The 20,575-nt window shown below is 41.9% G+C and overlaps 1 protein-coding gene across 1 annotated transcript in view; it reads right to left on the bottom strand.

Moving 5' to 3' along the window:
* Positions 1 to 20,575, bottom strand: part of LOC149074686 (protein APCDD1-like) — a 53,936-nt gene that overhangs the window by 22,698 nt on the left and 10,663 nt on the right. The window lies entirely within an intron of this gene.

The raw sequence follows: 20,575 nt of genomic DNA, 5'->3' as shown, positions 1-20,575 counted from the left end.
CTAAGAAGTTGTTCTTTTTACCTTCCTTTTATTTCTATACAATTATTAGTGATGCCCCCCCCCACATATCCTTCTACTATATACAGATATACAGATAAGAACAAAAGACAACTGGTAGGTTGAGGGTGAAAAGAGAAATCTACTTCGTATATATACCTACTCTTTCTTATCTCTATCCTCTCCTTCTATTGTTACGAACTTTTGACGATAGATGGCGCGATTTGTTCGATAGAAATATCGATGATACCGGTTTCGGTCTAAGCGCAGAGACATGCGATTGGCGGAGAACTGGCATGGCGTGTAGAGAAAAATCTAGAAAGTCCCGCCCCTCCATACGGTAGCGCCGCCGACTAGGAAACTATGAAATAGAATTTTGTGGAATGTTCTTTTTCTCGAAGTTTCTATCCGGGTTATAAATACCGTGGCGCTCACAAGATGGCAGACTGAGAGAGGCTAGACAGGCTCAGAGAGGCACAAGGAGATTCAGTCAGTCGTGTTTAAACTTTGCGAGAAAGTTGTTAGCTCTCTGATTAGCCTGTAGATACGTGTAAATTGCTGTTCTGTAAATAAATCGTGTTTGTCCGTCGAACCGCTTCTTGTTTTGCAACCCCGAAGTCTTGTGGAAAATTATCCGGAGCACTATATATACTCCCTCTTTCTTTGTTCTCCCTCTTTCTCTATCTATTATACTGTTTTCCTTTCATTTATTTATTTTTTTCTTCTTTTTCTTATCCTTTTTTTCCCTTTCAACTTCTTTCCCTTTTTGTAACGTACGGATAGGTTAGGACAAGGTTACCATATTTATCGCCCATTCGTCAAATAGAGATCATCCGAATTTCTTGCCAGTACCTTGTAAGCGAGAGGGGGGGGGGGGTTAAATTACGATATTCGTGACAAAATGGAAGTTTTCATCTCACATATATTTTTTAAATATTTAACATTTTTCTGCGAAATACTGCGAAATAATGCTCACTTTGCGGGGTTTTCGGTAGCCCTTCATTTCTTGCCCTAGGCAATATTTCAGCGATAATTTACAACTTTTTGGTGACAATTGTTGGTAACTTTGCCTATAATTGGCAACATTTTGGTGAAAATTGGTGGAAACTTAGTCGGTAGTTGCAGGGGCGGCTCTGCGACCCGTGCGGCCTCACGGGAAAGCGCTCTAGCAGGGGCGTCAAATCCGAGTTGAAAGGCCGAAAAAAACTTTGTCGACCAAAACAAAGAGGTGGGCAAAAGACATCAAAAACAGGACCCGCACGGGTAGAGTTCCCCCCCCCCCTCCCCCCGGGTAATAATTGGTAACTTTTGGCGACGCAATATTTCACCAATATTTCCCGTCCATGCTAACTAAATTTTCCGCCTATTTCTTATTAGTTCAATGAAACCTCTTAATAAGAGATAACCCGTGGACAGACTTTTTCCTCCTTTAAGTAGAGCTGTCCCTTATTCAAAGGGCTACGGATCAGGACACCGATCCCTTATTCGGATTGTCCTTTAAATGGAGGTTTGACTCCATACAGTACAGTATATCCTAGGGTTTCTCAAAGTGTGCATCGCGGCTCCTAAGGGCGTCACGGTGAGCTGTACATACTGATGTGTGCCTATTCTATGGTCCCCATAAGCGTAGGGCTAATAGGGTTAATTCGCCCTGGGCCCGGGATAATTCGCATCATTTTTTTTCCACACTGTAAATTAATTATAGATTGGTCCACCAAAGATCCCAGCCTGGGGGGGGGGGCTGCTTCAGAATGCGGAAGGCCAGTGCCATGAAGTGGTTCTTTCCGACACTTTTCTGGGAAGCCGTGCATCAACAATGGCTTGGGCAGGAACAGGCGCGGGAGGCAAAACTTTAAGAACCACTGATCCTGAATGAAATCTGAGTCACTGCAGAGTTCGGGATTTGCATAACTGAGTGCTACCAGGGCTGGACACATCATTGCTAGACATAAAAATTTTAACTGGACATTTTTTTTTTCCAGTTACGTGCTAACATATAAAAATACAGTCCAACCTACATTTAGGGAAGCTCCAAATAAGGGACACCTTTGAGAATTGAGAATGTTACCTGCCCGACAGGGATTTGTCCAGCCCTGGGTGCGGCTACCAATCGCATATCAAATTATGCAACCAACGACGAACACGTAAATATATATACGATTTAATCTCTATCAAAGACGATATAGAAAGCAACAAATCCTGTCTTTTTCTTTAAGGACTTCCAAATGGCTCTTTTCTAGTAGAGACATTTGACATGTCAAAGCGGAATTTGATGATAATAGATGAGGAATGTCACGAGAATAAGAAGTTCAAGGAAGGAATAAGAAAACAGATAAGCAAAGGAAAAAGATGCGCTTCTCTGATAAAAGTCTTGTCATGTCGCTGAAAAGAACGACATCTCAATAATGCTGTCAGACATTGATTAAAAGCCTGTCTGGACCGATATATATATATATAAGTAATAAAAAGATACGATACATACATATAGAGGTTTATATAAATTGCTTAAAATATAAATATAAATATAAATAATAAATATAATAAAATAAATAAATAAATAAATAAATAAATAAATAAATAAAATAAAATAATAAATAAATATAAATATAAATAAATATTTATAAAAATGCTCCAAGAAAGCCATTTTCAATACCATAATTCTTCACATTCGAATATACATTTTGGAAATTTTCAACGTTTTTGATTAAATAAAAGCACCCTTCGAGCACCCGTTTACCAATTTTATTGTGATTGCCAAATCTCCGGCTGTAACATGTGTTTGAAAAGCACGTGAAATGGAGCTTCTTCAAGTTTTTATTTCGGTTCCGTAACTTCAAAATATACGTACATTTTACTATAAGGGGCGGGGTCTGTGTTTGTGTGCGTTTTTTTTTACAGGAAAAATTTCATTGAAAATTTCAAATACGAATTTTTGTTGACAAATTTATTTATTCGAAGGTTTTTAACAGCTGTCTGTTAAATGCGAAGGTGTATTTAGGAAAGGGGGGGGGGAATTCAACTGCCCTTGTGCGGGGGAATCGAACCCACGTCTCTAGACCACTAAACTACAAAAGCAACGGATATTTCAATCTCTCCTTAGGGGTAAGACGCCTTCATATACATGTATTAAGGGGTTCTAATTAGGGACCGTTCGCGTATTACGTCATCATCGAGGGGGGGGGGGTTCTTATTTGTTCACTTTTGATGACACGAGGGGGGGGGGGAGTTGAATAATGCTTACGTCATCAACCACCCTTTATGAAAATATGAAATATTCTTAATGGCATCTTTCTTGGTGCGCCAAAAACGAGGAAAACCTTTCGATAGTTTGTGGGCACTTGAAGTAACATCCCCCCTCCCATTGTGCCCTACAGAGCCACTTTAGTGTTCTCTAAATGTTTCGAGGATCCAAGTGATCTGGAAATGTGTCCAGGCCGCTTAAATGCTCTGGAACTGTGCCACGCATCACGTGATCCGTAATTATATGCCGCGGATCACTTAGATAATCTGAGAACGTGCCGCGGGTAACTTGAGTGATGTAGAACCACTCTGGGGGCCACTTAAGTGCTCTAAAACTACGTCACATGTCATTCAAGGGATCTCTAAATGTGTCACGGATCACTTAAGTGTTCTGAAATTGTACCACGGGTTGCTTAAATGTTCTGAAATTGTACCACGGGTTGCTTAAATGTTCTGGAATTGTACCACGGGACACTTAACCAATCTGTAAATGTTCCGCTTAGTTCATTTTTACAAAATTAGATTTGAGGAGGGCAGGCAGCATCAGATAACCTCCAGGGCCGTATTTGGTCCGCGGGCCAAGGGCCTTTATGCGATTTATCATTATATGGCTTAAAGCAGTGATTCCCAACGTGGGCGTTAACGCCCCCTGGGGGGTGATGGAATGTTCCGGGGGGGCGGTAGAAGCTACGGGTTTAACATAGGTTCTATGGGTTAGATTGCGTTGGGGGGCGATGGGAGAAAAAAATTTCTGAAGAAGGGGGTGATGGGACAAAAAAGGTTGGGGAAACTATGGCTTAGAGGGTGGGTCGCAATGAATTTATTAAAGATACATTTTGAGTTCATAGCCCCGGACGATCCCGTTCAGCGCACACGAGCCCCAAGGAAAGATCGAGATGCTCGTTGCCTCTGTAGTCTAGTGGTCTAGGGCGCTCACCTTGCAAGTGAGAGGACTTGAGTTCTATTTCCCGCAAGACAGTTGAATTTTTCCCTTTCCCAGCTGTTAAAAACATTCGTATGGATAGCGGAGAGTGACGTCACGTCCTCGGACAAATTTATTGTTTGCAAAAGACTTTTGCGTGCCATTGTATGTGTACGTAGGTCTGTTCGAAAAGCATCCGACCATGATTTTTTGTGCGTGAAACAATGAAGCTAGGGAGACGTGGTTTGGTGGCGTATTTGGTATTTTGGCAATTCTAGTGCGCATGCTTGCATTTTTTCCCTGCCCGCAGAAGTTGCCAGTTGCCGGTAAAGCCGATGGGTAAGGAAGTGAAAGCTTGAGTGACCTTCGGTATAGTTCTGGATCACTCATATGGTTCATTGCACATTCTCAGGTCACTTAAGTGACGCAAGACACATTCTCAGGTGACACCAGCCAAGCATTTACAAATCACCCAGTGAGCCAAAGGCATATATTCACGATACACTTAAGTAGCCTGCGGTACAGTTCCACAGCAATTAAGTGATCCCACGGTACAGTTCCATATCACTCATGTGGCCCATTGGACATTTTCGGGTCACTTAAATGACCCCACGGTATATTTAAAGATCACTTCAGTGAAATGCGACTCAGTTCCAGATCACTTAAGCACGGCATATTTAGACATCACCGTGGCACAGTTACAGATCACTCAAGTGACACGGGATACATTTACAGATCATGTAAGTAACCTGTGGCTCTGTTTCAGAGCACTTAAACGACCAACAACACAGGGCGTTAGAGCGACGCGTCGCAAGTGACCCACGAAATAGTTCCATATCACTCATGTATCCTTGGATATTTTTAGATCACTTAAAGAGTCCCGCGGGGCATATTTAAAGGTCATTTGAGTGATCGGCACAGTTTCAGAACGCTTAATAGACGCGCAGCGCAGCATATTTACTCATCACCACGGCACAGATCACTTAAGTGACCCGCGGCACCGTTACCAATCATCCGAGTGGCCCACCGCACAGTTCCAGATCGCTCAAGCTGCCCGAGGAGCGTTTACAAACCAATGAAGTGGTCCAGTTTTTCCTAAAGCAGTGTTTCCCACAGTGGACAATATCGACCCCTTGGGGGCGGTAGAAGCTTTGAATTTAGTATAGGATCCTATGGGTTTTGACTTTGGTCGGAGGGCGATGAGAATGAAAAAAAGTTTTTAAGAAAGGGCGACGGGACAAAGAGTTTGGGAAAACGTGTCCTAAAAAAGCATAGTTTTCCAAACTTTTTGTTCCCCACCGTCCCCTTCATCAGAATTTTTTTTTCTCTCATCGCCCCCGAACTCCCGCCCATAAGCAGGGCCGTAACTAGGGTGGAGCAGACGGGTTTCGTGCCTCGGGCGCTAGACCCGAGGGGGCGCAAATTTTCATTCTGAAACCTCGCCCGGGGCAGCCATTACGCTCTTGCCCCGGGTGACCAAGCATCTAGTTGCGGCCCTGCTCATAAGATCCTATGCCAAATCCGTATCTTCTATCGCTCCCCTGGACCTTTCCATCGCCCACCAGGGAACGATATTGCCCACACACTTTGGGAAACACTATCCTAAAGGTTGAGCACCCCCCCCCCCTATTCTAAGCCGTGTACACACAACCAAAGCCTGCTACTTCTACGAGGCTTTGGTGCAAAACACATTGCGGGCAATTTACAGAAGACCAAAAATGAAACGCTTCAAAGACGTATTCCCAGTAAAAGCCAAAAAAATATCGAATTCGAGCCAAATATCGATTTTCCACTCCTTTGCTTTGTGTCTTCCACTGAGCAAAAAAACATGAAGTGACAGTAAAATTATCAGCACTCCCTCAGCCTTTATATATAGGAGTAGTGTAATGTCCCGTTGGCACCACTCTTCAGTCCGAGATTATTGCTTGGTGAACTAAAAGCAGTTGCCCCCCTCACGCGAGGCTATAAAAAGGGTGGGGGAAGAGATTCTTTATTCTTTTCGGTATTTATAACCTTCTTGGAGAACCTTAAACCAGCCCGCTCTCCACTTTTTCGGATCTTATTATACTGCATGGGGATATATAGCGGGCTTTTATACAACGCTCAAAGGAAAATCTCCCAGGCAATCCCAATCACGGAGTTTGTTGAATTTTACGAGTGTGTGGGAGAGAGACTTCACACACGATGTTCGCGTATCTAGTGGGACCAGCGGGTGAATGTGTATCCACCCGATTCCCTCCTTACCAATACTACATCCACACGCAGGCACAATACAGAATCAATTCCACGAGCAATTTCGCTTTGTTTGACATCGGCTTTATGATCTCGATCCTCACTCACCCTGTAGCAGCTCAATCATCATCGATTCGCGATTCCTCTGATAGCTTCAGAGGTTGGTGCTCGGGGCTGATCTAATCAGGTGAAGGGGTCCCGGTGCGAAAATAATTTCTGGGCTCAATAGCCCCGATTTTTTGTGGAGGAAGGTGAGAGGGGGAATCGGCATTGAAAAAGATTCGTGCATTGTCACAGAATGTTCGGGAATGCTGGGAAATATCTACCCATCGATGAAACTTCAGAATTATCCGAAGTATAAAATCCCAGAATTAAGATAAAAATTCAGAATTAATGAGAGAGAAAAATCCCAGAATTGATGAAAATTCCTAAATCAAATCAATTGAGAAGTTCACGTACCACGTTCACTACGTTCAAAGTGTGTTTGATATACAGAATGGTTTCCTTTTCACTTCTGTTACCGTAAGTAGAGATGGGACGAATACTCATCTGCTATTCGGCCTATTTGGCCCTATTGCCCGAAATTCGGTTCAGCCGAATAATGCCACTTATTTGCCCGAATATCTATGTAAATCTTAACACAGCAAACTAATTTTAAAAAAAATTATATTAATTGGAATTTTTCGCCTAAATTAACAATTTACTGATTATATTTTATTGTATGGCGATACCCATCCTTTTCTGTGCAAGAGTCAGGGTGAATTTCTAGAATAATCTTATAGATTATCCGTCGGACCGCATAGAGTGGCAACTCGATGATCACAGTAACCGCAGCCTCCACGAGTACATCAAGTACATCAATATCCTGATCCAAGACGGCCCGAAGACTGAGAGTGTAACGGAATATTCCAACTCCCAGAGGCGCATCAACAAATTTTTACATCAACTTAAACCTTCAACGAAGGACCTTGGGGGCCATTAAAGTATTAATGGCTCGATGCTGACGTAATACTTGAATGACTTCTTATCAGGAAAGTCAAAGCAGCCCGCAACGAGGAGGATCTAGAGGAAACCATGGAGGACACCTTCGAAACTATCATGAACATCGGGGACCGCACCCTGAAGGTGGAAAAAAAAGTTCGAAAAGACCTGACCCCATGGTGGACTCCAGAACTCCAAACCATGCGGAAAAAAAGTCCGGGCCCACAAAAGAAGGTACCAGAAATCGAAGGAACAGGACAAGATCAGAACCCTCGAGATATTCCGCAAGAATAGGGCTGAATACACAAAATTGCTCAAGAAAGCAAAACGTGACAACTGGAAAAAATTCTGCACTGGGACCCCTGGGACCCCTTTGGTGCTACATACAAGGGTGCCGTAAAAAGAAGAACACTAACACCCCCAGCTCTTCATGGAGGCTATAGCCTTGGGCCAACGGCAGTGCTAGACTAAGACCTACAACAGTATGGTAAAACTAGCCTATCCCACGACGGTCGAATTTTTAGGATAAGTAAAACATGAAACTGAACCTACATCCGTAAGGAAGAAGTGAGTATGAATTCATGCCCCCCCCCCACATCCTGGAACAGAGCCCCTAGGCTGGGATCTTTTGCGGGTCCCTCAGACCAGACTTTCACGGGTCCCTTTATCATGAATTTATAGCGTGAAAAAAACAAAAATGATGAGAGTCGTCCCGGGCCCCAGGGCTGGAGCGTTGTCAGCCCCACCCTTGGGGGGGGGGGGGCCCATGTATGAATTACACAAATTCACCAACTGAAAGATGTACCCCCTAGACAAGAAATGTATTGAGTTGCTGAAAAGAACATCTAGAGAGAGTGGAAAAATAAGTATACTTGAGAGTAAATAATGGTTGGAATTTTCTTAATTAGATGTGAAATTGTAACTAAAAAATGGACGCCATTCCAGAACGAATCCATCTTTGTTAGCCAAGGTATCACTGTAATATTAAAATATAATACAGCCGATCTCGCTTATAACGTTCCCACTTAGAACGTTTTCCCGCTCAGTACGGCTTTCCAATTAAAAACGCCAATTTTATTCACAATTGCGATGCATTTTGGGAAAATTGATATTCGGCCAAACATTAGCCGAACTTTTGGTATTCGGCCAAAATCTCTATTTACGATCCCTAACCGTAAGTGCGACCCGTGGACCCTAGCACGGCTCTGGTGGGCTGTTCCCTGTGTCCGAGTTTATCGGACCTGGTGATATACGCCGATATGGACGAAATATTGGCGAGTTTCTTCTGAAGGGAAGCCAAAAAAGAAACGTTTCCACACAGATTTAACGCCTACCGTGGATGATGTCTCCTGTGCGCTTTCATTCCCATTTCTTCACCTTTTGACACCACGTGGCGAGGAATCGGCTCCCACAGACTTTCTTCAACAAGGGTCATAGCGTGCAAAGGTAACAGCAGCAGTTCTGTAACCTCATGGCCTGTTCCGTGACCTACCTCCCTTTGGATTTTTTACCTCCTTGAGAAAGGAGCCGCCACATATTCAGCGTGGTGTAATCAAAATGAGCCACACACGTCGGAATCGTCGTATAGGAGATACAATGCAGCGCCCGAGACACGGAAGAGTTGGTGGTTATGGGAAGATAAATGGGCCCCAAAGACCGAATCTCTTTTGCGGCTCGTCTACTGTATTTGTTCTTTCCAGAGGATGATGGTCGGTCCTATGATGAGAGAGAGAGATAGAGAGGAAAAACCATAAAATATCAAGCTGAGATCCGTCTGTTTATATTTTCTTGAGGTGCTTTTCCCCCATGTTGAACTTGACAAAAGAGGCCCCTCGACGGGTTTTGTTTTATTGGAAGGGTCGTGGGTTCGAGAGAATTATTGCTTTTTTTTAGTGTTTGTGGGGGAGGTTTTGGGGGTGTTTATCCACTCGAGGATTAGTTACAAAGCTCAAAAGTGAAATTTCATTCTATTTATACAATTTTATCAGGAAAAACAATATACAGGGTGTCCTATAAGTGCTAATGCGGCCTTTATCTCATCAAACGTCCATCGTGGAGGTCCATTTTAAGTTTAAGAAATGCTCAAAAGGCGTTCAGAATTACCCTGTGCCAGTTTTGAGAGTGGAAATACAGCGTGTAACTAAATAAAAAAATCTAAATTTTTATACCTCCCTCCTGTCTTCTAACTTCCAATTAGAAAGTTGTTGCCCTGTCTCTCTCTTTAGTCCAACCAAAAAAAATTCTAATTTCCCAAGTGCAATGTTCGCTGACATATTTGAATTCAAAAGTTAGTAAGGGGCCATTCAAGCATTACGTAAGCAGATTTTAGCCATTTTTGACCCCCCTATCCCCCCGTCAGCAGAAGTCAGCAAAACACCGAGCCCCCCTTGTCAGCAAAATTTCGTCAGCAGCTTAGAATATTTCTTATCTTTAAAAAGGGGTGATTGATGACGTAAGCAACCTTCAAACCCCCCCCCCGTCATCAAAAGTCAGCAAATCCGAAACCCCCTCCGAAGAAAATTGTTGCATTTAATTGAAAACAGTCACAAATGGTGGAAAAAAATGTTTTTTTCGAAAAATTTCTGCAATAAAATTTTTTTCTATAAAAATATTTTTCCACACATTAGCGAAGGATCCGAAAAACAATTTGGAGTGAGCTTTAAACTTTATTGTTATTTAAGTGCCACGGGCAGTGCCGGCCTAGCGCATGGGCTCGCCCGGGCACGGCCCGGGAACCTCGAGACAAGAGGGGCCTCACAAAAATGAGATCCGGTTGAAATTTTCTAGGATTTACCAGGCAGGGCCTCCAAAAAACCACTTGGCCCGGGGGCCCATAATACTCTTAAGACGGCCCTGGCCACGGGCCGCTTAAATGCTCTGGAAATGTACCGCGATAAGCGATCTGTAAATGTGCCGCTTAGTTCATTTTTACAAAATTAGGTCTGAGGAGCGCAGGCCGTATCAGATAACCCCCAGGGCCATATTTCGTCCGCTGGCCAAGAGCTTTATGCGATTCATCATTATATGGCTTAGAGGGTGGGTCGCAATGAATTTATTAAAGATAAATTTTGAGTTCGTAGCCTTCAAATAACATTGAAATTGATTATAACAACGTATAAAGGAAATTTTCTTCCGAAATTTAAAAATAAATTTCTGATCGTTGAGGGGCTCGTGCTCTCCCCCCCCCCCCGTGTACGTCTCTGACCCCCTGAATATGCGTTAGGATTCAGAGGGGCAGAGCTGATGACGAAATTTTGCTGACAAGGGGGGAGGGGGGTCAAAAATGGCTACAAATTTGCTTACGTAATACTTGAACGTCCCAACCAACGGTGTGGATTTGTATAAAGGACAACCATACATACATACTTTCATATTTATATGTAAGATGTCGGGGCTAACGAAGATAATTCGTTCCGGAATCACGTTCGTTAGCCGAAATCTGCGTTAACCGAAATGCCATTTCTCATAGGTTTCTATGGAAAAAATTCTCATTCTTCAGGTTCTACCCAAAATTTAAAGATAAAGTTTAAAAAAAAACACCTAAAGACAGGGCCGTCATTTCAACTTTTTCCAGGGGGGGGGGGGCAAACTTTTTTCAGGGGGGGGGGGCAAACTTTTTCAGGGGGGGGGGCAAACTTTTTTCAGGGGGGGGGGGCAAAGCACATGTACTCATTGTATGTATATACAGTCATACCTCTCGTTAATGAGTCACTCTTGGGAGAGCAAAAATATGACTTAGTAAGCGGAGTGACTCGTTAAACGGAGTAAGCCATAGCTGTGCCGATTCCTGCCTGAGGACAATTGGAACTTCCCAAAAAGTGACCCGTTAAGCGGAGTGACGTGTTAACCGGGTGACGCACTAACGAGGTTTGACTGTACCATTTTTAGTGTATTTTCAAAGCCCGGGGGGCAAGAGCTCCCCGGGTTTATTATGCTTTATAATGCATTTTCTATTGGCTGAATCTTTCATGAAATGGGTTCCAAACCTTTCAGAAAAAGCGGGAAAAGATTCCGAGGTGGACATGAGTTTAGCGAGTATCCTTGAATGAAATTCCTCCAAGGTTTTCAATTACGGTGTTGATCAAGTGCTCGTGAGCACGAAATCGGACCCAAGCATCGAGCACTTTGGTACTTCAGGGAGCACCGTGGTGCTCGCGAGCAACGGGTTGAAGATGCCCGAGTTAGAGTGACAGTAATTCTGATGATGATTATATAGCGCTAAAATTCAGCTCACGACGCGACTGTGCTAGGTTAGCATATGCATCCACATGAACAAAAATCGACGTTAGCCGAGACAGAAAAACGCCGGGGGGGGGGGGGGATTCTCCGTTAGGAGCCATTCAAGTATTAGGTAAGCAAATTTTCAGCCATTTTTGACTCCCTCTTCTCCCCCCCCCCTTCCCCTCGTTGTCAGTAAAAGTCAGCAAAACACTGACCCCCCCCCCCCCATCAGCAAAATTTCGTAGGCAGCGTATCTTCAAAAAAGGGGTGGTTGATGACGTAAGCAACGTTCAACCCCCCCCCCCTTGTCATCAAAAGTCAGCGAATCCGAAACCCCCTCCCTCGATGCTGACGTAATACTTGAATGACCTCTTAGCCGAAAAATTCATAAGCCGAGGTATTACCGTATTTTGTTTCAGAGTCATGGCGAGAACTTACAGGCCGGAATCGGGTCGCCGTATATACATCGAGTACGCTCCAGAGACCAGTGAAAAGTAACGACAATAGAAGATGTTTTAGTCATGAAGATAATGTACTTGGAATCATGAAAAGAAACGGGACAATCAGCACCCGGAAAGTTCCTCGGGAAAAAAGTATATGTTCCACCTGCACAGGGAAAGCTATTCGCGTGCAAGATCTGCAAGAGAGGGTGACACGCTCCTATCCCTTCAACTCCGCGTGGACTCGCTTCAGAATTAATGAATGAAATAATTCAGAACTGTGATGGCGATTCGGAGTTAATGAAAACTCATAATCAATGAAAGAAACTGAGTCAGACCTTGTTAAGGGAAAGCAAAATATGATCCCGTAAATGGGAGTGGCCCGATAAACAGAGTAAGGCGTGGCATCGCTGCTCCCCCCCCCCCCTATATTTGACTCAAGGCTCGGGAAGTGCCGTCTTAACGCATGGGCCCACCCGGGCACGGCCTGGGGGCCTCAAGCAAAGAAGGAGCCTCACAAAGTGAGATCTGATTGAAAATTTTCTAGAATTTACCAAGTAGGGCCTCGCAAAAACCACTTGGTCCGGGGGGAAGGAATGATGGTCTTGAGACGGCCCTGGGCTCGGAGTCCCTATAGTTTGCAACTATAGATACACACACACACACAGACCATAGTACAAAAAAATGTTCTCTCTCTCTCTCTCTGATCGATATTTTTATTTGTATTAACATGTGTGCTGCCCCCCCCCCCTCTCAAAAAGTGCCGGGTCCTTCACTTTGGGTCCGGTACCGCGCCACACTTGTTCCCTGTGCACAGCACATCGTGTACGAGCCTACATTACACTGCATATAAAATGAAACGAAAGCTGTAGTTAATTCTTTTCCGGAGCAAAAATAAAATGTCGGGGATGGAAAAGGAATCCTTGAGTGGAATTAGGGACCCGGAGTTCGTGATGGGTTTTCTAATCTCTCGGATGCTTCTTTCTTGTTGTTGCCATTATAATGTTATTTAAGTTCCTCTTCACGGGATCTGTCGAAAGTAGTTTGTTCTGTTTGGAGTAGAGTTGTTGTATCCAATGAAAGAGAGAATATAGAAGGGTGGGATACGGGGGGGATGGATATACAACAGCAGGTTAATCTCAAACTACTGTCCATGTTCCCATGCTCGAGAGGTTCCTAAAGTACTACTGACGGGGAAAACAGTGTCTGTGTGTGTCTATTTATATAATGCTCTTAGGTATTGGATTCCACCTTTCAGTCGGGATTAAACGGATCAATGCATTCAATCATCGAATCTCGGACACTTTTCTCGGCAACCCCCTCCCTATTTCCAATTCCAGCTGATTAGAGACGACGTTTGGACATTGATTTCGCGAACGGGGCCCTGCGTGTGGTGATCTTTTTTCCAACGACCCTTTTCCGAATTGTTCGCCCGTAAAATAAAGCCCGGGTTTTTATAGTTTTTTGTTCATTGGTTCCCGATGAACTCGAAAATTGGAGAAATCCTAGTTAGAACTTTTCCAGGGCGTTATTTTCAAACTTTTGCTATTTGCGAAAGGAAAGTAAATTGGGGGGGGGGGGGGGAATTCTAAAATATAACAGCAATGATATAAGTCTTCGTTTATGTTATAAATATGATGGGCACAGGGACGGGAATCGAAATTTTAAAAGGTATCCGTTTTGGGAACGTCATATATTGGAAGAAAATATCGATTTGATTTTATGTATTTTTTTTTTACGAAAGCCCCATTTTTTGTAATTCAGCTCCTAGAACTGAAGTTACGCTCACTTTAGTGTTGCGTTTTTACATACAAGTAATCTATGTATATAGGGTGTTCTGTTAATGGACCGACAAACTCAGAGGGTTGTTAGTAGGCATCAAGAGGAACAAAAATTGCAATGGAACATGGTGTCTCAAACCACGTTGAGAGCGAAAAACGGCTGTAGAGGCTCTGAATCCAGAGGAGACGAAAGGCTGATGTCAGTTGATCGCTGAATGCGTTCGTGGGTTCGCTTACCATATGCTTTAGACTGTGCAATGACGTCAGCGGCCGCCACTTTCAACAACTCTTGTAATAATTAATCAAATAAATCTTTTTCTATTTATTATTGTACTTTTTGTCGTTCCAGCGTGACGTCGGAACCTGCATGCGTTTTTTCGCGATTTCCACCCTCTCAACGTGGTTTGCGATGCCGTGTTCCTTTGCAATGTTTTTGTTCCTCTTGATGTCTACTAACAACCCTCTGAATTTGTCGGTCCATTAACAGAACACCCTGTACATAAAATAACATGTCCTGACTAATTGACTGACGGATTCACTAACTGATTCATGATCACCGAGCCAAAACGGCTGGAGCTATATTTATGAAATTTGGTCAGTAGTTATATTTCATGACGTAAAGACTCTCTAAGAAGGGACTTTTCCGGAATTCGATCCCTAAGGGGTGTCATAAAGGGGTTCAAAAATTATATGGGGCAATCATCGTTGAGCCGAAATCGCTGAAGCTATAAGTATGAAACTTGGTCGGTAGTTTTATTCGTGCTAATGTAAAAACTCACTAACGAGGGATTTTTCAAAATTCATACTGTAAGGGGATCATAGGGAAAATGGGGTGAAAAAAAAGGTTATATGGGGGCAATCATCGCTGAGCCCAAAGAGCTGGAAGCTTTAAATATGAAATTCGTTCAGTATTATATTTTGTAATGTAGAGCAGGGGTTTCCAACGTAAAGTTCCTCGCGGAACCCTTGATGGTTATAAGGCTGTTCAGCGGAACCCTCGATGATAATGAGGTTATTTCACGGAACTTAAACAAATTTTTTCGATATTTATCAAGAAAAAGAAGTTTGTCCCTACTTCCGTCTCAACAGCATCATAGCCCCTGGGCAAAATGAAAGGTGGTTCAAAAAGAAAGAGGTCTTAGGCCCTACCTCTTTTTTAATCAGGGTCGTACGCAAGTTCGTTTGGAGAGGGTACAAAAATTGTCTTTCTGAGAAATTTTAAGTTATCACCCTTCAAAAAGCATTTAAATTAACAGAAATTGGTTGAATAGCATTAAAAATTCAGCTTCTTCTGATATACTTTTTTTTTAACCTGACATTGAGGGTTTTTTTCGTTTTTGGTAAGCCTAGGATGGGGGCACGGTCCCCCGTTTCCCTCTATACGTAACGGTCTCTGCTTTTAATATACATATTTATTGTCATAAATCATTGTGCCTGATCTTATCGTGGAGCAATATTCAACTGAGGTCCCCGCATCGCCCCTACAAGAGGGTGGACTGGCAGAGCTCCAGTCCGGGCCGCGTAATTGAAATCCCTACTTTCTCAGTAACATAGGACGCATTAGCACGCCGTTGATTGGTTAGTGCGAGCAATAAAGCTAGCAAGACGTCACGAGAGGTAGAGTTTTGGGTGAAACTGAATTTCAAAGTTCATTAACGAATGAATCGGTAAATGATAGCTGGGTCAATCTTCGCGCTTTGCGAGCCGTTATTATTGTCTCCTTGATGCACGTGAACCGCATTTGATTAAATCAGAAACAAAAATGGAAACATTTTTTAGTAAACCAGTAAATGACAGCAAAGATGGAAGAATTGAAAAAAAATTGGTCGGGCTTCAGGCCCAATCGAACACACAATCTTCGGTACGGAGCCTCGTACTATTACTCCAGCGGTGGATGTCGTTTTCAAGCGCAATTAATGTATCTATTGTTAAACGTCGCCAGCAAAAATTTCACCATGAGTGACGTAGCGGTTCATCACTCATTTTGGCCAATCACGATGCGCTAAATTTCTACAATGTAGCTAGAAATGTAAGGATTGTCTATAAGCTTCCGGGCCCCAGGATTATCCTCATAATTTTTGTTTTTCACTCTATAACTTGATATTAAGAGAGGGTTCGTTAAGAGTCTTACTTGGGAGTCCACCAAAGATCTCAGCTTGGGGATCATAGCCTACTACTGCAGGATGGGGAGGGGGCATGGGTCTCCGTGCCGTGCCCGAATGATCTCATGGTTGGGACTCAAAAGAGTTTGGAGCCCTGTCATCATATTGGACACATATTCACGAATAAAGAGCTTTAATATATAATCATCATCAGAGATCTCGTAAGGGAACTCTGACATGTGCTTTAAATAATCATGAAAATGCTTGAAATAATCAACTAATGGTGATGGCTTGATGCTAATCATTGACTCCTAGGGTGTTTTTCTGACTTGTCGGTTTTTCACGCTATCAACTCAATATTGAGGAGTACCCACTGAAGATCTGAGTCTGCGGGGGGCGGGGGGGGGGGGCACGAGCACAGATATGTTCGAAGGGAAAAGAAAAATTTTATTCCTACATAAAATGTGCCCTCTGTTTTCTTACTAATGAGGGGTTTATTGTCTCTTATTTCACCTGCACTTGCCCGTTTCTCTGCGCATAGAGTTCGATATTTGCGCAGAATTTCAAAATAACAATGTTATACCTCATACAATATAGGGAAATTTCTTTCTACTCAAAAAAAAAAATCGTTACGTATGTACACGGAAGCATTCGCAGTTATAGTCATTCCAGAACTCTCAACGCCCATATTTTGTTAAGTTATTAACCATGAGAAAAAATGATCTCTCAGTTACTCTTGTCCATAACCAACAAACGAGTAAAAATAAAAGTCTATCAGCCAACAAAATATGGCTTTCAGAAAACAACTATACAGGATGTATTTTTATATTGAAAAACATCATTTAAACTGGAAAACGCGTTCTGCCACCTATCAAATAAAAACACAACTATTAACAATCTTTCAAAATAAAATTTATGAAGAATAATAAACACATAAAAATAAACGATACAACATGATAATAATATATATTTCTAATAATAGTATTAATTGAATTTTCAAGTTTGCTAGAAAAATTTTAACAGTTGATGTTTATAAAAAGTAAAATAATATCAGTAATTCTCGAAAAGTTTTTTTTTTTTCCCTATAATTACAATCGAAAAGCATATAAATGGGATGCAACTGCTTTTCGATTATAACAATATCTTTGTGTAAATTATTGATATAATTTTACTGTGTTTAAAAATCAACTGTTAAAGTTTTGCAGAAAATTTGTTAGTTTAAATTATATTATTACTCAAAAATATTTACTGATGTCATACTTTATTGTTTTTTAAATGTGTACATTATTCTTCACTAATTATTATTTTAAAGGACCATTAACAGTTGTGATTTTCTTTGATAGGTGGCAGAAGAGGTTTCAATTAAGTGATATTTTCCTCAATATAAAACATACTGTATAGTTATTTTCTAAGGCCGGTATTACACTATAAAAGTTTTGTAAAAGTCCTTTTATAAAACTTGGAAAATGCAGCCAACAAGGTCACCGGTTGCGTTTTCTAGAATGTAACCAATAACCTTATTGGTTAGATTTTGCAAGCTTTATAAAAGGAATTTTATCCAACTTTTACAATGTAATACCGGTGCTCATACAAAAGGTCTATGCAAGTGGAAATTAAAGAGAATGTGCTCGCTATCTGTAAAATTAAAAGGATCCTTGGCACACACCACCGAAATAAAAAAATGTATTCAGCTCAGCAGGATTATTTTCCTCATTCCATCCTCATTTTTCCGAGCAATTTACTTGGACCACATAATTTTAGCCCCCCCCCCCCAGATGCTGATTTATTGTTGGTAGCCTGTTGGGCTATAAAAGTTTTGCCGCAATTCATTCGTCCATTCTAGTAAGTTATCTTGACTTACCCATTCCCCCCAAATTAGCCACCCCGGGCAATAGTCTGCTTAGCCCCCCCCCCCCACTGTAAATTTGTCTGCGTGTTTTTTACTTTCTTTAGGTCGTTCGCATGCTTTCACACCCTCTAGGTCACTGTTTTGGCCCCCTCGCTCACCAGGTCATTCTTTCGGTCACTCACAAACTTTCGCACTGTTTTGGTCAACAACGTGCTTCCACATTCTCTCGGTTAGTCATCCAAGTGGTCTGGATTTTTTTTAAACGTGACTCTATCTCGTTAAAATTCAAAACAAAGATTGTCTTTGCGAATATATATCAGCAGCAAGAAAGTTTTCTCCTCCAGGATCCGGGATATTTAAGGGCTCCGTGGCATTTGATCATGTGGAACCCCCGAAAAACTTTCACGGAACAATGGGGTTGCGCGGAACCCCAGTTAGAAACCCATGACAAGACGAGAGATTTCTGGAAATGTAAACGGGGTTATGAGGGGATTCAAATATTCAAATGTTATTGGAAGGAATCATCGTCAAGCAATTTTTAGATTACCAAATCCTCGCGAGTTGAGCCGCGGGTAACAGCTAGTCCATGAACAAAAACTTTAAACGTGTTTTATACGAAGAGTGCTATTGTTTTGACATTTTACCTCATTTCAAAACATGATTTCTAAAAATCCCTTCATTGTATCAGCACGCAATTTCAATATAATATTTAGTTATATATTGTTGAGGTCGTGAATTAAAGTCTAAGGTCTATCACATATATTTGTCTAATTACAGTGTTTTACAGGACAATATGTAGGATGAAATTTCAAAAAAAAAAAAGATTCACACGTGCATAAACAGATTTGAGTGCAACTTATGGGCATACGATACAATCCTTTACATTTTGGTTCACGACCTGCACCATTACTAGATGAATGTACTGTGAAAATAACAAAAACATTCCATTCACGGAATTTTTTTTTTTTTTGCAATCGTGTTCCGAATATTACACGAATTTTGCTTAAAATTTGACTTAAAAATGGCATTTTTCATAGACAATGACGGTAGGGAGAACAAAATTTATTGTTGTTTTCCTCATTTTTGAAACACTTTCGATCAAAAAATTTCATTAAAATTCACTCCAGATCCATTTTATAGAAAAGTACTTAACAATGTAGTCGGATACCTTAACTGTTTAATCGAAAATTTTTAAAATTGGCTACTTCTAAAATTTTAACCCTTAAATGCTCAATTTTTTTTGGCTGATTTTTCCAAATTTTTTCGCAGTAAATGACAAGTTTTGAAATATTACTGCTTATACAGGGCTTTATTGAAGGCATGCAAAGCCTTAAACAATCAAACATAAAACAAATGTATTGAGGTGATATTATTATTTTCCAAATACAGTTGAATCCCGTTATACTGACCCCCCCCCCCCCGATTTCGCGCTAAATTCAGTTAGAGCCAGAAATTTTCAGTGAACATATCTTCCATTTCAAGGCCTAAAACGTATAAAACCGTGATTCCCGATATAACGCCAAACTCGCTAAAGCGCCAGAATTCTGTGAAATAAAAGATGGCGCTAAATCGGGGTTCGACTGCATATGATTACTTTGCTTGTGATTGAAACTATAGTAAGGAAAAAAAATTCAGGTTGCGGACTTCAATGTAAAAGAAAAGAAGAAATTCACGCGAAACATTTTAACAAATTAGCGAAATCACAGTCGCACATGATCTGCAACAGACGAAGAGTTAATCGGGGGATTAAATCAAAAATATAAAATGCAAAGAATGTGACCTCACCATGTGTGTGTGTGTGTGTGCAAAGGCGATTTTGAATTTGTATCTTCAATCTGGCTGCAGTAATGGACGTTTAGAAGAACCCTTTCGTATTCAAAGAAACGCATTTAAGGGTTAAATGCTAACAAATTATAATAAATGCGAAATGCGCTGTCGTGGTACTTACACAGGATAATTACTTAATTCTCCACCCCCACCCCCTTGTCGCATTTTACCCCCTAAATCCTTGTCGCGAAGGACCCCCTAACTTTGAAAATAAATAACACGGAAACGGTGATAGATAGAAGCATGAAACCAGTAGTATATTTATTTTAAAAAACCCGTAAGAATCTGATACAGAAACCTCGAAATTTTAGTTACAAATTGCGCCGATAGATGGCACCACAGGTGGCATTACAGATTTCCTATAAAGAGAGCTCAGACGCCGAGAGCGTATAGTGAAAGAAATTCCGGAAGTGATGTATTCCATGGAAGAACGTGTGTTTATTGTGTTGGAATGAGTACCACCGATTAAATCACAGCCCTACTGCCACAAGGAGAAGTTTTCAAACGCGATTTCAAGCCGCAAAAGGCCCAGATGTGAAAACAATTCGTGAGCTATTCACGAAATTTCAACAGACAGGCCACGTGGCCGATGCGTTAGTCGGAAATGTGGGTAACACCCACTCCGCAGTGCCGTCTTAACGCACGGGCCCACCCGGGGGCCTCTGGAGAAGAGGACCTCACAAAAATTAGATCCGGTTGAAAGTTTCTAGAATTTACAAGGAAGAGCCTGAGAAAAACCCCTTGGCCCGGGGGCCCGTGATGCTCTTAATACGGCCCTGCCACTCCGTCGTTACACCTGAAAATGCAACGACACTTGCTGCAGTTATTGAGCGTCATCCGAATAAATCTGTCCGCAGACTTGCGGCTGAATCCATAATCACGCCATCCAGCACGTACAGAATCCTGTGGAAGACATTACACATGTTTCCGTACAAGATTCAATGCCACACCAGTTCGAGCTGAACGACAACGAGATTTCGCTA

Source organism: Pholcus phalangioides, unplaced genomic scaffold, assembly GCF_987345545.1.
Source record: "Pholcus phalangioides strain wild (caught in Gottingen) unplaced genomic scaffold, Ppha-v1.0 ptg000016l_1, whole genome shotgun sequence".
In the NCBI taxonomy this organism is placed as follows: domain Eukaryota; kingdom Metazoa; phylum Arthropoda; class Arachnida; order Araneae; family Pholcidae; genus Pholcus; species Pholcus phalangioides.
Note: the sequence above shows the minus strand (reverse complement) of the source record. Positions and strands in the feature narration are given on the sequence as shown.